Here is a 9,923-nt window from a genome sequence, read left to right on the forward strand (position 1 = left end):
AGTGAAATTCCTTGTTTATTAACATGAGGATAAAACAAGAAAGGGAGAAAAGCTGCTGCATTTCTACCAAAACTAATCAAAGAAATGAGAACTGCTAAAGATTTGCATCTTTGATGTACTCTTCTTTTACCCAAAACTGCCATAAATAGCAACAAACAAACCTATGAACCTCAGAAGACCATGGGTACACAGAATTCTTTCTGATCGGAAAGGCAATGTGAAGGGAGGTACTCATGATGTAAGGCAAGCATAGCACCTTGTTTACTATTGCATAAATAATCCTGGTGATTGTAGACTGAATGAAGTGTGTGGTTAAGTGGCGATGCTAGGGTTGGACAGAAAATCTTGACCTGTAACATTGTCTGAAGTAATGCTGTTATGATTTGCTCTTAACCAGAGCTGAGGTTCACTGATGGACTTTGTATTGCCATCTAGAAGGTTTCCAGAGTAAACAGTGTATGAGGCAGAGTCAGAGCGTTACTGTCTTACTCCAGCGGTGGTGAAAAGAGATTATCATAACAGAGGTGGTTATGCTTCTTTGCACCCTAGGGATTCAAATTCTGTGGCAGGATTAAGATTTGTTTATGTCAGTCTAATTTGGCGCTTGAGTTTTGCTTTCTCACAGCCATACTCATCACTAAGACTTTGTATAACAAGCAGTAAATGTGCTGATCATGTTCGTGCTGAAAAGTATGGCATACATCTCCACAAACACACGCTTGTACAAAAAGACCTACCTTTGATTTAGTGGGATCTGAAGCTTACTGCTCTGGCCTCATTGGTTTTCTGCAGTGGTTCTTTATTTAGGTTTTTTTTTTTTTTTTTTTTACCTGAATGATAAGAGTTCTCACAACGTGAATGTTGGATATGCAAAAAGTGCAACTTCTAATATTTTCCAACGTTAGCATAAAAAGTTTAGACTCTATGGAGAAAGTGCCAATGCCAGACCTTGCTATAGTTTTCTTTTTAAACTTAAACTCTTTCAGTGAGCATCAAGTATGGACCCCTGTGTGAGGAGGGAGATGTATTACTAAGCCTTGGGTCTCAGGCAGCCTGCTCCTTAGCTTTCCAGAATAGGAAAGTCACATTTACACTAAGTACTGAATTTACAGAGGCTTTTTATTTCCAATATTGCACTAATACTGAATTTATTTATTTATTTAGAATGCATGCTCCCTCATTTCACTTTCACCTTCTGCAGTGAAGTCATGCTTCTTGTGGCTGTGACCCCAGAATCAGTTGCTAGAGAAATAAATGTGGTGGCACAGATTAAATCACAGATTTCAGCACAGAATTGAGTGCATGGACAAAGGAGAAGATAAGTGCCTTTCTAAAATAGATACATTTATTAGAAAAATCCATTTGTTTTTGTCAGCTCTGTTTGAACAGATTGTTCCAGAATCAAAATCTCCACTTAATAGCAATATATATATATATATTTAAATTTTGCAGTGATCTTGTGCTCCTGGGTCTTGCCTAGTTTCCACTTAGATAAGCTGAGAGGTTTACGCTACTTTCAATGGACTTTGTTTAAAACCTCTGTTAGAAACTCCTCGTGTCTGGCATTGCTAAACTGAGAAGGCAGTATTGAAAATAGGAGTTTGTCATGTAACTCGCTTTCAGAGAACCCAGATCCAGAGTGTGCTGGACTCTGCTTATCTATTCTCTCAGCCTCTCTTAAATGCAAAGGGAGATAATCTTTTCCTAGAAGCACTTAGAACAAGATTTTAAACCATGAGTGCTGAGGTATCAGAGTTCCTTTTTACCCAAATATCTGGAAATATGGCCTTCCTTGTGATGTTCCTACACAATTTTAGCACAAATGTAACAATTATATCTGCAAATGAGAAAAATATATTCTGCAATAAGACTTGCCTGGACTGCAAATTAAAATGTTTAAAGAACATCATTCTTTAGTTTTAGGCTCACCTGTAGTGGAATGTGATTTAGTAGATTCCTTGTCTACTTCTTGCTCAGCATTTGCTGTCTAAACATAGGATGTGCTGCTCAGGTCAGTGTGCTTGCTTTCACTGTTAGGGAGAAGATGGCAGCTCTGAAGGGAGCAGGATGAAGCCAAATACTGAACTGCGTGCTGGAGGCTGCTGTTGACTACAGATGGAGTTGAAGTGATCAGCTGAGATCCACTTCTAGATGGGTAAAGCCAGGTGAGATGCATACTACCTCTAGCAAACGAGGAATGTGTTTGGAAGCCTTTCTCTCTGATCTTCAGGAAAATACAGGCTAAGAAGCTGCAGTCCAGCTGTCAGACAGAAGGTTGCATTCTCACTGAAAGTGGGTTTGATACTTAAAGGGAAGATGGATAATTAAGACTTCATCTTCCAAAATATTAAATATTGATTTGTAGACATTTAGAAGCAGGCTTAATGCTCTCCTGAGAACTGGCAGCAACTGTAAAAGATTATAAAAGATTTTAGTTCTCCGTGTAGAATTTAGCATTTATTTTTTGTTTAAAATTTATGAAACGCGGGTAAAATAAATCAGGACGTAATGTCTGGTCCTCTCTGTGCCTACAAGCCCTGCTGCATGTGACGTGGATGTATGGTGTTTTTTTTTTCTTTTCAGTTTTGTATTGGCTTTTGGTTTATTGAAGTGTCAGGGGGTTTATAAGCTCTTCAACTCCAATTTTTATTGTTTTATCCAACTACTGTCACTTCTTATCAGTATTAAAGGCAGAAATCAAAGCACAGGACCCATGGGAAGTGACGTTTCAAATGTACACCATTGCTTTTCTTTGTCATTGTTCTGAACTATGCACCCTCTGCTCCTGACAGCATACAAGATAAGGAGTTGAGTTCACACTTTGTTAATTCATTTGTGAATTAAACAAAGGTTGTTTTTTTTGTTTTTTTTTTAAGCTAGAATGTTGGGTTTTTTTTTTTTTTTCCCCCACCTCCCTACTTCTTTTTTTATGATTAGGGGCAGTTGATGTAACACAAGAGGCCCTATACAGGACATCTTTGCCTTAGGCAACCACTTCATCTTCAGCCTTCCACTAATTTTCAGTTGGGAACGTACATGCTTGCATCTATTGAAGGAGGCAAAAATAAAGTATTCTAGCGTAGCTGTTTCTTACAGGTGACTTTCCCTGAGAAAAAATGACCCAGCTTTATTAATTGGGTTAGAAAACCTGGCTCTAAGCATGGAGTGTGTTGCTCTGAGTCAAGACAAGCAGGTACTGAGCTGCTGTGCATGGGACACAGCCGTGTGGAGAGTTTTATCTGCGAGGTTACTTGGATAGCTGTGCCTCTGCAGGAAGGAAGTAAGTTGAAGAGGAGTTGTTAAGAACTTTTTCTGCTTTTACCTTTTCTTTTCAGCTGTCTGTGTGATGGAAACAAAAATGAATTTTACCAGTTCATTGTATTTGGTTTAACAAGTATACTGAATTTAAGAGACGACATTTTCTGCGTTTTCTTCACAGTAGTTTCAAGTTGATCAAATCCATTTCAGATTGTTCCCTAGCTTATGCAGACTCACTATAAATAAGTGTAAACAAAATGTGTGTTCATTTTGCAACTGGCTCCATTTATTAGGTTTTAAAGGTGCAATTCCACTATGCCATCAAGTGCGGTGAAGGGGGGAAAAAAAGGAAGAGCAGTGAGAGAAAATCTATTTGAGAGTAAATAGTCTCTTTGCATATGTGTTTATATAGGTATATGGGTTTACGTGGGTAATGGCAATGGCACTGATAGAGCAGACCTGTTTTAGCATTGCAATGACAAATCAGATGACACACTTCAAAAAAAAAAAAAAAAAAGTTTGTTGGAGGCATGATTATTTCCTATCTACAGCAAATGGGAAATTGACTGAGATGAGAGAAAAAAGCAAGTTAAGGTCCAAATTGAAACACTAAGTTATATACGTGTGGCAAGTAAGAAGTAATTAAAAAAAAAAAAGACCTCACTAATTTTAAAGGGAGAAAGGAGAGTTAATACAATTAAACTCAATGTTTAAATCTTACTTAAAACTCTGCAATTGTCAGAAGCAGATATTTCATTACAAAGATGCTGCAGTGGCACAATCAGGGGGAAAGGCATTAAGGCAAGGCAGGCAAATCTATACATTCACACATTTCATATTTATTTTTAAATAAGCATACAGGATATTTTTAAATCCTTGGAATTAAATTAAATTCTTTACCTTCTTTGACTATTTCAGCTGGGGTATTGAGCCAAGAGGGAAATATACTTCATGTTATTTTCATTTTGACATTTTTATTGTCAAATGTTGTGCGCTGAGTTGAATTTTGTTGTGCTCAAGTTTAGATATTTGAATCTTGAAGTCTTTTTATTCATCCTGTCATCTGTCATTGATGTAACTGACTTCTGTGACAGCACTGACAGAATTTATCCAAGAGTTTGCTTGATGATACTTTATAAAATCAAATATAAATAAAAGGGCCCATCATCTGGGGGATATGGAATTGGAATCCAGTGGGTGTTGATGGTTCACAGTTTTACAAAGAGCTATTCAGGAACTCACCCAACCACTTCCTACAGATTTATCTCTTTTTGTGTATGACCATGTTCATATTCCCTTCAGGTCGAGGTGCAAAATGTCATGTTTTTTCTTTTACTTTTCTTGTTCTTTCTTTCCAAAGACCTGCCACATGATCAAATATGTACCTGCATTTTTTTCCATGACATTTCAGAAATACTAAATATTGTATTCTGGTGATAATGCTTTCCCAAGAAGGAAGGAGATGGCCCATTTAATAATGTATACTTCATTTACAGCATGGAGTGTTAGCCAACTACTCGTGATGATACCTCTTCCAGACATAATACTGTTATATGCAGTGTTCTGACTACATTTTTAAATAGAACAACAACTGAATGATACATTCAAAATAATTCATGGAGAAGAAATAGAAGTATTTCAGCATGGGAGAATATTTATGCATTATTTAACAGCAATAATGTTTGAATTCATACATTATGCAAATGCCGTTGTAATCAGGAAAATGAAAGAACTTGGACTGCTGCAACATCTTTAAATCTACCATTAGGTACTTATTTGTGCATATCATTTAATACTGCACAGCGTTACAGTATGTCACTTGAAGAGAGTTACCAGAGACCAACAGGTTATAGAAAAGAAAGCTGATGAATTCCAGATTGCTTCTTTGATGCTAACGCCTATAAGTTTATCAGCAAACAAAAGTGAAGGTTTTAATGGTAATTTACGTAAAACTCCTCTTGTGGATACAAGTTACTGGGGTTTTACTTGCAGTTCACATTTTGCATTGTGATCCTTGCCTGTGCTCACCCACACACAACAGACCAGCAAACAGTGTGGGCTGACACAGAAAGAAAATTCTATTTATTTTCTTAATGTATCAGCAGCTCAGTCCCTAACTATCAAAACCAGCATGCCTGCTCATCTAATGCCAAATAGCTTTGGCTTAGTCTCCTATTGTCTTCAAGATAAAGTATAAAAATATCAAATAGCCTCTATTTGATGAAAGGCTTTTATAGACCTTCCTTCTTACCACTTAAAAGAATTTTATCTTTGCTTAATTAAATATAGAAAACTCATGCGTACATGTGTGTACTTGACTGCAGCATCCTTGAGTCGCTTTTCTTGTATGTAATACTTCGTGATTTTGCAGTTTGAGTGCGCTTACGTGTCTTCCATGGGAAGAGGAGCAATGCTTTGCCATGAACACTGCCCACCAAATTGGAAGTAAGTGTTGCATTGAATTTTATTTCTCCTACCAAACTTTATCCATCTTTAGTGTTTTGAGAGGGCAGATGAATGAAGAAGGAGCTTCATAACCAGCCATTGTCTCTGCCAGGTGTCTTCTTGCCTTTTAGATCAACATTTGGGAAAATGGTACTACAAGCAGTCCCAAAGATTCATAGTGATGGAAGGTTTTTCCCCTGTAGTCCATGAGTGAACAAAATTTCTTCCAAAACTGTGTTACAAAACACTTAATTCTTATTAGTATTTCTGTTAATGATAACACTGAGAGCAAATAGAATTGAAGAACATCTGTACAGAAGTGAACAAACCATTTTTAAATGAAAGTGGACCATCGCTTGTCATGGAGTTATTTACAGAAATGGTTAGTGGAGATAAATTTATATTCTGATTTCTATGTTTTATGGCAAGCAAGAAAATTTGCATGCATATGCCATCAATCCAGCATGTCTCATAAACACTATATTCATGTAATACCTCAGAAAATACTGAACAGATCTTCCTGCAAGTGAGTAGCATTTGGACTCAGTTTGGGTACTCACCAATTTGAATCCAGTCCACAGCATGGAATTTTTACTGTGCTAGAGTCTTCCAGAAATTACTACTTTTTATGGCAGGCTGGATGCAATACAGTTTGCTCCTCCATCACAAAGACTGTGCCAGGGCTTCTGCTGTAGAATCTCTTACTAACAAGAAAACATAGTTCAATCAATATATTGTGCTCCTGGCTAAGAATTGGCATACAGAAATTCATCCTGGAAATTTTTACTAGTGGCAAACAATAGTAACTTCTCAGAGTGCAAAATAATGCATGAACTCCCTTTTGCTGAGCGTTAACTAATTTTTATGGCATTGTAGTAATCAGTTGTTGTAAAGCGGGCTTGGAAAAGAGAGGGACAGTAGGATACAGCGGGCACCAATGGTGCAGTAACAACATGTACTCACTCCAGTGCCAACTGGAGATCACCAGCTGATGATAAGGGCAGCCCCAAGAAATGGGAGTGTCCTCATTTCAGCTAGAAAAGAGCTGATTTTTCATTTGGAGTATCTGGTATGATTTGCTTGAAGGGAAAAACAGTGTCAATAATATGCTGATCTTTCAGTGTGCTGAGAAGTGCTATAAAGGGCCAAGAATGTTGCAGTTACTGAGCTTCTATTGTCATGACAGTGAGGTGCTGAGAGGGGACAGAACCAGGGCAACTGACCTGAGCAGGCCAAAAGGGTATTCCAGTAAGATATGGCATCATGGAAAGCAAACAAAAAAAAAAGTGCACACACACAAACATGCAAGTTCTAACCAGAGGAAGGCTGTGCTTTGCTAAGAAAACACACCCTCTTCCTGCAAAGTTATGAGCTATTAAGCTGGGAATACTACATTTCTGTAAGTTTAGAAGAGGGTCTACTAAATGATGACCACAAATTGTACAAAGCCAGAAAAGACTGTGTAACTTGTTTGAGATATTGTTTAGCAGTTGAATAGAATGCCTGCATGTGGAAAAGGATCTCCAGGTTGTCTGCTTTCCGCTTTCCTTAGGTCACCTTTTTTTCTTTCTTTTTTTTTTTTTTTTGAACTATCATTTTTCTTGCTCCCAATAGTTTCTGATTGTACTCAGGACATACTCCAAAATCCACTAAAGTCAACAGAAAAATTACCTGGTAGCCCCCAAACACAATTTCTGTGATTCATCCTCAAAATCATCAGTATCCATCCCCAGTGTGCCAGAATAATTGTGTAAAATTAGCTCTGATATGAAAATTGGCACTGACTTCAAAAGATACCCCAGTGAAACATGGTAATTTTTGTTTAAAGCATGATCTTAATGCATGTTAAGTTTCAAGCTGATAGCTTACATATTCTTATAGTGAATAAATAAGTGTATTTATGTATTCCATAATGTAATGGTAATGTATCTCCCATATGACCATCTGACATTGTTTCTTCTAGGAAGATATAATGAATCTTCTCTGCATCACAAGAAAAAGGCTACTCAATCTTAAAACAACATTTTAATCTCAGTCAAAAAGGGGCATCTTCAACATAAGGCTGTCTGCAGTCATGGTATGGCTTTCCTAACTTTGCTATTTCCTTTGGGCTTTATTTAGAAACACTTTAGCAACACTTCCTAAAACATGCAGATGTTGAGGCTTCTACTAACAGCATTATTAAGATAGCATCTTAATTCTTTTTTCTTTGGGGGCAATATGTTTCTCTTCCAGTTTATTATGGCAAACGCTGTAATTTCCACTTCTTTCAGTGTCTGAAGCTTTCTGCTTTAATAAATGCACATATTAGATGCTATTCTTTCTCAGCTTGATAGGTGTATAGTGTCAGAAAAAAGAAGGTCACAGTGATGTTAAATTTGCTGCTGAGTAAAGGATCAGAGTGTAAATGAAATCTTGAAAGATGGGAAATGAGAATGTGCAAGTGTAAATAATGTATTAATTATTGACAGCTAAGGGACCAAAGACTCCTATTTAGTAATGACATCTTCATTGTCACGCTGCCTGACAATATCTCAGGTATTTTTGCTTTAATAAAAGGTTTTCCCCCCAAGACAGTAAGTATTTCAATTTTCCTGTGTAGCTTTATTGATATTTTTTGTTTTCTTTGGCTTTTCTGTATCTTACTGTATGCTAAGTCCTTGATTCAAAAGGGAACTGGGGGGGTAGTGAATTCCCACCGGCAAGATATTTTAGTACAATACAAAATATTTTTTGTTATAATAGATCACAATATTGAGGTGCAAATGGAAATTCTTTGTTGGTTGTTTATGAAAGTTAAAATACAGTTTAGGCAGAGATGTGGGTTAGGTAAGGGCTTGGTTTTGTCAGCAGGACTTTATGGTAATTACTTGTGCTTAGTATGCTGGAAGCTGAATTGCTTTCATTGTGGCTTCCCACGGTGGTCTGCTTTGCTTCCCCAGCTCACTGGAGCCCACCTGCAGGCAGCCCGGGGCTGGGGAACCCTCTGTGCCGTGCTCTGGAGGACAGAGAAGGTGCTGCTGAGGGTTGGGGTATAAAGCAAAAGGAGAGGTATCTACTGCAGGTGCTCTCCAGCCCACTGGTTGCATTTTCTCTGTCCTTTTGGAATAGAGCTGGGTGACTGTCGAATCCTATTATCTGATTTAAAAAAGAAAAAAAAAAAAAAGAAAGGCAGGTTCTGGTCTGTGGAATTATTTAGCACGTTTCTATTTAATTAATTGTTAGAGATAAATTCTTGCATGTGGGAGGATGGGAAAAAAAACAACAATCAAAAGAATTCTAATTCATTGTTTTCAAAACATTGTTTTGATGGAATCAGAAAGACGGTTCATCTGAAGAAGTTCAGTTTCTTTGCTTAACAGATATTGAAGTTTTTACGTAAGATACAACTTATGAAACATTTGCCTGAGATTTCCCATGTGTCAGTTGCACACAGCCCAGCTGTGTTTCCAGCCGACAATGCTGCTTACCTGTGGAGCAGTGCAAGTGTCTCCTGGCCCGTGGTTCTGCTGCTGAGCTGTGTGGGGAAATAGCCATCTTGTTACAGGGTGCTCCCACCTGCATAGCCTGCTTCCAAGGTGTTACTTGTAGGTGTTGACACCACGAGGAGAAAATATGCTTCCTATTTATATAAGTCTGTTGTTTCTTACAGGGCATGTCTCAAACGTTAGCAAACATCATATTTGATGCTTCTTCCTCTGCCCAAGAATATAACTTTATCAAAAGGAAATTTCCTACTCATTTGAGCAGTCTCCATAGCAACAGCGCTGTACACCTGTGATGTATGGGCACAGGCTGTTACAACCTATGAACTAGCTGGAGTGAGCTGTGCCCCACCCCCTGCCAAAGCCAGAGTACGTCTCCCATGTATCCATGGCACCTGGTTCTCCGTGGCACGTATCTGCAGTCCGTGCGTAAGATTGTCGTGTTTGGAATCGGTGCACTTACATTTAGTAAATACAAGCAAACATGCCGCTTACATGAAGTTATACACTTGCAAATATTCAATGTACTCCTGTCCTGAGGGAGGACTTTATAATGCAAAAATTATACAAAAATAAAAGCTCATGCTTACAGTTGCTTCTGTAAGAGTTTCCTAATTCAAGAAATTCATAAAGTGCCTCACTCTTGCAGATCTGTCAACCTGTTAATAGTATATCATTAAAAAGAGAATAAAGCAACACATGCTGAATTATTTAAATATCGTTCTAATAGTAAAC

General features: G+C 37.8%; 1 long non-coding RNA gene across 1 annotated transcript; it reads left to right on the forward strand.

The window, feature by feature from the left end:
- Positions 1-1,041: 1,041 nt before the first annotated feature.
- LOC128072558 (uncharacterized) lies at positions 1,042-9,594 on the forward strand. Its single transcript, XR_008202344.1, has 4 exons — positions 1,042-2,165; positions 5,630-5,703; positions 7,667-7,780; positions 9,356-9,594. It is a non-coding gene; the product is annotated as an uncharacterized LOC128072558 (long non-coding RNA).
- The last annotated feature ends 329 nt before the right edge of the window (positions 9,595-9,923 follow it).

This window comes from Tympanuchus pallidicinctus, unplaced genomic scaffold, assembly GCF_026119805.1.
Source record: "Tympanuchus pallidicinctus isolate F22 unplaced genomic scaffold, pur_lepc_1.0 scaffold7, whole genome shotgun sequence".
Taxonomy (NCBI): Eukaryota; Metazoa; Chordata; class Aves; order Galliformes; family Phasianidae; genus Tympanuchus; species Tympanuchus pallidicinctus.